Source organism: Physella acuta, unplaced genomic scaffold (assembly GCF_028476545.2).
Source record: "Physella acuta isolate Inbredline_101_S28 unplaced genomic scaffold, ASM2847654v3 ptg000806l, whole genome shotgun sequence".
In the NCBI taxonomy this organism is placed as follows: domain Eukaryota; kingdom Metazoa; phylum Mollusca; class Gastropoda; family Physidae; genus Physella; species Physella acuta.
The window spans coordinates 208,156-213,762 of NW_026732324.1; the positions used below are offsets into that span (position 1 = coordinate 208,156).

The window sequence follows — 5,607 nt, forward strand, 5'->3', positions numbered from 1 at the left end:
TAGTTTTGAGGAAGAAATTGTAAAATTATAGAAGCTTAAAGCAACTAGACGTGATGGATAATATTAGCTATTAAAAAGTTGAATCTTTCGTTTAAAAAAATATTCACAAATTCATTACTTAAATTATGGAATCTCATTAACAAAACCGCATTATAGTACTGGATAACATGTATATAAAACTAATAGACGATGATGTTAGCTTGAAACTGGATGGTCAAATAACGTCACCTAATTAGCCTGGATGGTGAGATACGTGCTGGTCAAATGACGTCACCTGATGAATTGATGAGCCTGGATAATGAGAGACGTGCTGGTCAAATGACGTCACCTGATGAATTGATTAGCCTGGAGGATTTGCGGACGTGCTGGTCAAATGACGTCACCTAATGAGCCTGAATGGTGCAGGAACGTGCTGGTCAAATGACGTCACCTAATTAGCCTGGATGGTGCAGGAAAGTTCTGGTCAAATGACGTCACCTAATTAGCCTGGATGGTGAGACACGTGCTGGTCAAATGACGTCACCTGATGAATTGATTAGCCTGGAGGATTTGCGGACGTGCTGGTCAAATGACGTCGCCTAATGATCCTGAATGGTGCAGGAAAGTCAAATGACGTCACCTGATGAATTGATGAGCCTGGATTATGAGAGACGTGCTGGTCAAATGACGTCACTTAATGAGCCTGGATGATGTGTGGACGTGCTGGTCAAATGACGTCACGTGATGAATTGATTAGCCTGGATGATGAGGAACGTGCTGGTCAAATGACGTCACCTAATGAGCCAGGATGATGTGTTGACGTGCTGGTCAAATGACGTCACGTGATGAATTGATGAAGCTGGATGGTGTGGGCCAAGTGTGATCCTAGTTTGAAGAAAAAAAATTATTATCCATAACAAAATTCTACATATAACATCGGGTAAAAAGACATTATACAACTGGTCTTCTTATTATAAATAGTAGGAAGTAATTAAGTATTTTGTTTCAAAGAAACACAAAATTAAAGCAAACACATGACAACCATAATTAAATTTTAAAATACTATAATAGATCTAATAAAACTTACTCAGAAAAGATAGGCAATGCCTAAGTTCCGAAGTATTGTCGGATAGAATACACATTAGCACCAACTAAGGCACCAAATAATGGCGTTTGGTAACCAATTCCAGACGTGCCTATAGATTGCAGTAGTGCCACATACGATCTACCAAACTTGTACTTGTGGGCGGCTGAGCTAAGGCTAGCTGCGACACTGCCCCGGGTGATACCAGCTGAAACAAACGGTTACACCTGTCAGTTGAGTGTCTTAGTTACATATTCTATAAATAGAAAACTATTCGTTTATTTTGAAGTGAGGGGTCAAGTGGTAATGCCGATGCCATTGAAATAGAGGAACTCTACTATATCTGCTTTGTGTCGTAGGAGTGACCACGAAAATATGGTGATGATTCGGAACGTAAAGCTGAAGATGCTATACCAAAAATGCAGAAGAAAGGGAAGTGGCTTCTACTTTGAATAAATTATAGTGCGTTGTGTTCAATAGGAGCAATAATAATGTATTAGTAATGATATAATTTCTATCAAGCCTAATACTGACCGCTTTTATTAAATCATTAATATTTTTAGACTTGTGACCTTGTATTCTGTGTGCTTATTTCCGCCAAAAATAGAGGAAATACGAAGCGTGCTTATATCCTCTCAAATTAAGGGTTAGAGTTAGGGGTTAGGTTTAGATTATGGGATTAGGTTTAGGGCTAGAGATAGTGAAAGAAAATAATGTTTTTTTTAAAATCTTAATTGAATTAATGAAATAATTATCGTTCAACGTATAGATCTACATGTATGCAGAATTGTTTTTGTCTTTGCTCATTTCATCATACTTTGGAAAATAATCCTCTCATATCCACTGTGCTTATTTTCTCTCAACTTTTATAGGAGATGTATAACCTAGATCAGATATGAGAGGATCTAAGACAGTTGCGTATTTCCTCTATCGTATGACGAAATACGCACTACCTGTTTTCTCTGTATCTTGGATCTTAGTTGTTAGGACGCGAGTTAGTCCACACAATCCGTCGTCACCTGATCATGTGAGTTCCATGTGGAAGCCACCGGTTACACAACTGCGTGCGACCCCTGGTTCGGGTTAGTCATCGAATGTATAAGCCCGCCGTGTCCCTAGTGTTGGGTGCTCTCTTATCTAATTAAGTCAACTGTTGTCATATTCAAAGTATTGCATTGTCATCGGGTCTTGACTCATGTATTAAATTTGAAAGAAATCGGTCTGATAGAAGTGGTCGAAATCTCGCTCGTGAATCTCGACACATGTAAGACAAGTAACATTTCAAAGAAAGACAGAGAAAGTTAAATACAAGATTTATTAAAGATGTCTTACCTTTTTCAAAGCCAAACCCGTAGAGGACAACCGGCGTTACTAGAGTGTTTACAATCGCCCCAAACAGCACGTTGTTGATGAAAGTCCAACCCAGAAACTGAGTTATATCTAAAACCAGCCAGCTCAAGAACAGTTTCAATAGGATGTGCATTTTGTGATCATAAGCATCACCATGTTGTTTTTTAAAGTAGTTTAGATGACGTAACTTCCTTTCCTTGCGTGTATACATTTAGTGCTCGTATTCTGATGACGACATTGTAATAGTGAATCTATTTTTATTAACTTTCTCATATAGGATCTACGCAGAAATGTAAAATAGTTTGAAAAGGAATGAAGAAAATCGCGATATTGTACTGGGAGGAAAATATGTAAATTAGATGGTATGAACAGGTGGAGGTGTAATTAATACGATACACCCCACGCCGCAGACGATCCACCCCACGCCGCAGACGACAGAATCAATGAAACCCATACAGTGACGTGCAGTGATGTAACATGTAAAGGTGAAGTCACACCGATCTAACAAGGTAGCGCACTCAAAAAGATAAACAATTAAAATTGATGAACTTACACAGGCCTATTGTTAGGTTAGAGTTGTGTTCAAATCTTAAATTATTTAATTAAAGGAGAAATTGTATTTGGTAAGTTCTACCCTAAAGTGTCATTGATGTATATTATTTGCTATATTATTATTATCCTACAATTTCGCAGAATTAAATTTTTTTTTGTTTTTAATATTATCAATATAAGTGGGAAATGAATGTCGAAGGTGTAAAATATGTATGTATCGATATAAAATATGTATGTATCGATATAAAATATGTATGTATCGATATAAAATATGTATGTATCGATATAAAATATGTATGTATCGATATTAAAACATTTGTGCGTTCCAGCTAGGCCGTGGAATTACATTGATGTATTTTTAAAATTAAAATTTAAAAAAGCTTTCAAAAAAATATTTTAACTAAAAATTTATCGAACCGGAGGATAAAAACACTACACTCATAATTGGTCGATGCTGCGACAATTTTTTAACGAATAGAAAAATTCCCTAGATTTGTCCTGATATCATTTTTCCATGAGATATTTTGTGGGATATTTTGTCTGGGATATTTTGTCTGGGATATTTTGTCTGGGATATTTTGTCTGGGATATTTTGTCTGGGATATTTTGTCTGAGATAATTTGTCTGTGATATTTTGTCTGAGATCATTTGTCCTGAGCTTATTTGTTCTGAGAACATTTTCCTTGAGATCATTTTTCCTGAGATCGTTTGTTCTGAGATTATTTTTCCTGAGATTATTTTTCCTGAGATTATTTGTCCTGAGAATATTTGTCCTGCGATCATTTGTCCTGCCACCGTAAGAATATGCGTTGCTGGTGAGGGGGGGGGGGGGTAATAACGCAAGTAAAGAGTGGCGGAAGCACAAAATGGAGGTAAACAGTTTAACCGTCACATTGATGCTTGAGACAAGAACACAAAAAACAATGACGTCACATATCACATGATTAAACTACGGATAGTAAAAAAACACCAATGGCGTCATTGATCAGTATGCGTATTTAATACGGTGCTGTGTTGACTAATAATGTGTATAATTTGATTTTAATTTTTCTAATAGTTATTGGTAGCCTTTGTTAGTTTAAGTGTGTCAGATTTTTAGCTATTTAGTTATTTCTTTGCTTTGTCACTATATATCGTTCAACGTGTAGTAAAGCACAGTGCATTTTGACCAATACCTATTTTATAAATTAATTTTCTGAAACAAGTATTACATAAAAATATATAGGCCTATAATTCACTGTAACGGGTATCGATGGCTGGTTTTGCTCACCAAACGCATCTATTACCGTCAAATGTGAAGCTTTGTTTCAGCTGTCATTCTATAGTGTTATAAATAGACTAGTTTGGCAGGAAACGAGTAGTGCCTATTGTGGACAACGATATAGGAAACACGCAAGGCTTGATGGTTATACTTTTTTGACGACTGACTTTCAAGCCACTGGGTTGCTATCCTGTTGGGTCTTTGTCACAACACTATGAGACATTTAATTTCCACAACATCACAGTTTATTTTTAAATATTTAAATAATAATGAAACAAGCATAACGATCAAACAGTTGTTTTCACGGAGGTATTTGTAAGAAATTCACAAACGCAAACATTTTTTGAAATTGTGCAAAATAAAAAACAACTTGCATGATACATATTGATACAACTTTAATAATGAACTAAAACATACATGGTTATCTTATGTCAGTATTATTTTACTGTATGTTACGGTACGCAGCCCAATGGAATGCATACACAAAACATATTTAAGCAAACTAAAAGGTAGTTTATCTGAGACAATATACTTTCTTTAGTGCCAATATTTGAGGAAGAAAAAGCTAAAATTCTAGAAGCATAGAAGCAATTAGAAGTGACTTAAAAATAGCGCTTGATTAATATTCATGTAAGCTACAAAATATTTTAAACTTTAGTTTAAAAAAAATTGCACTTAGTATTTATTTAAATTATGGAATGTCATTATCAAAAAAGTATTATGGCAGTGAACAAAACGAATATAAAGCTAATATACATTCGTATTAGCTTGAGCAAGTTATTTAATAACACAACTACTATGATGAAGCAGTACTAAAAGTTTTAAAAAATTCAAGGCAAATTAGTATATACAAGTTCATAAAAGTAAAAAAGAAATTAAAAGTCCGTGCAGTCTAGGTGGCGATGGTGTAGTCTAGGTGGCGATGGTGTAGTCCAGGTGGCGATGGTGTTGTCTAGGTGGCGATGGTGCAGTCCAGGTGGCGATGGTGTAGTCTAGGTGGCGATGGTGTAGTCTAGGTGGCGATGGTGTAGTCCAGGTGGCGATGGTGTAGTCTAGGTGGCGATGGTGTAGTCCAGGTGGCGATGGTGTAGTCTAGGTGGCGATGGTGTAGTCCAGGTGGCGATGGTGTAGTCCAGGTGGCGATGGTGTAGTCTAGGTGGCGATGGTGTAGTCCAGGTGGCGATGGTGTAGTCTAGGTGGCGATGGTGCAGTCTAGGTGGCGATGGTGTAGTCTAGGTGGCGATGGTGTAGTCTAGGTGGCGATGGTGTAGTCCAGGTGGCGATGGTGGAGTCCAGGTTACGATGGTGCAGTCTAGGTGGCGATGGTGCAGTCTAGGTGGCGATGGTGTAGTCTAGGTGGCGATGGTGTAGTCCAGGTGGC

General features: G+C 37.2%; 1 long non-coding RNA gene across 1 annotated transcript; it reads right to left on the bottom strand.

Moving 5' to 3' along the window:
- On the bottom strand, positions 1 to 2,578 carry LOC131951298 (uncharacterized). The gene is made up of 3 exons (XR_009388408.1): positions 2,396 to 2,578; positions 1,067 to 1,271; positions 1 to 864 (listed from the first exon to the last, which is right to left on the bottom strand). It is a non-coding gene; the product is annotated as an uncharacterized LOC131951298 (long non-coding RNA).
- Positions 2,579 to 5,607: the final 3,029 nt, after the last annotated feature.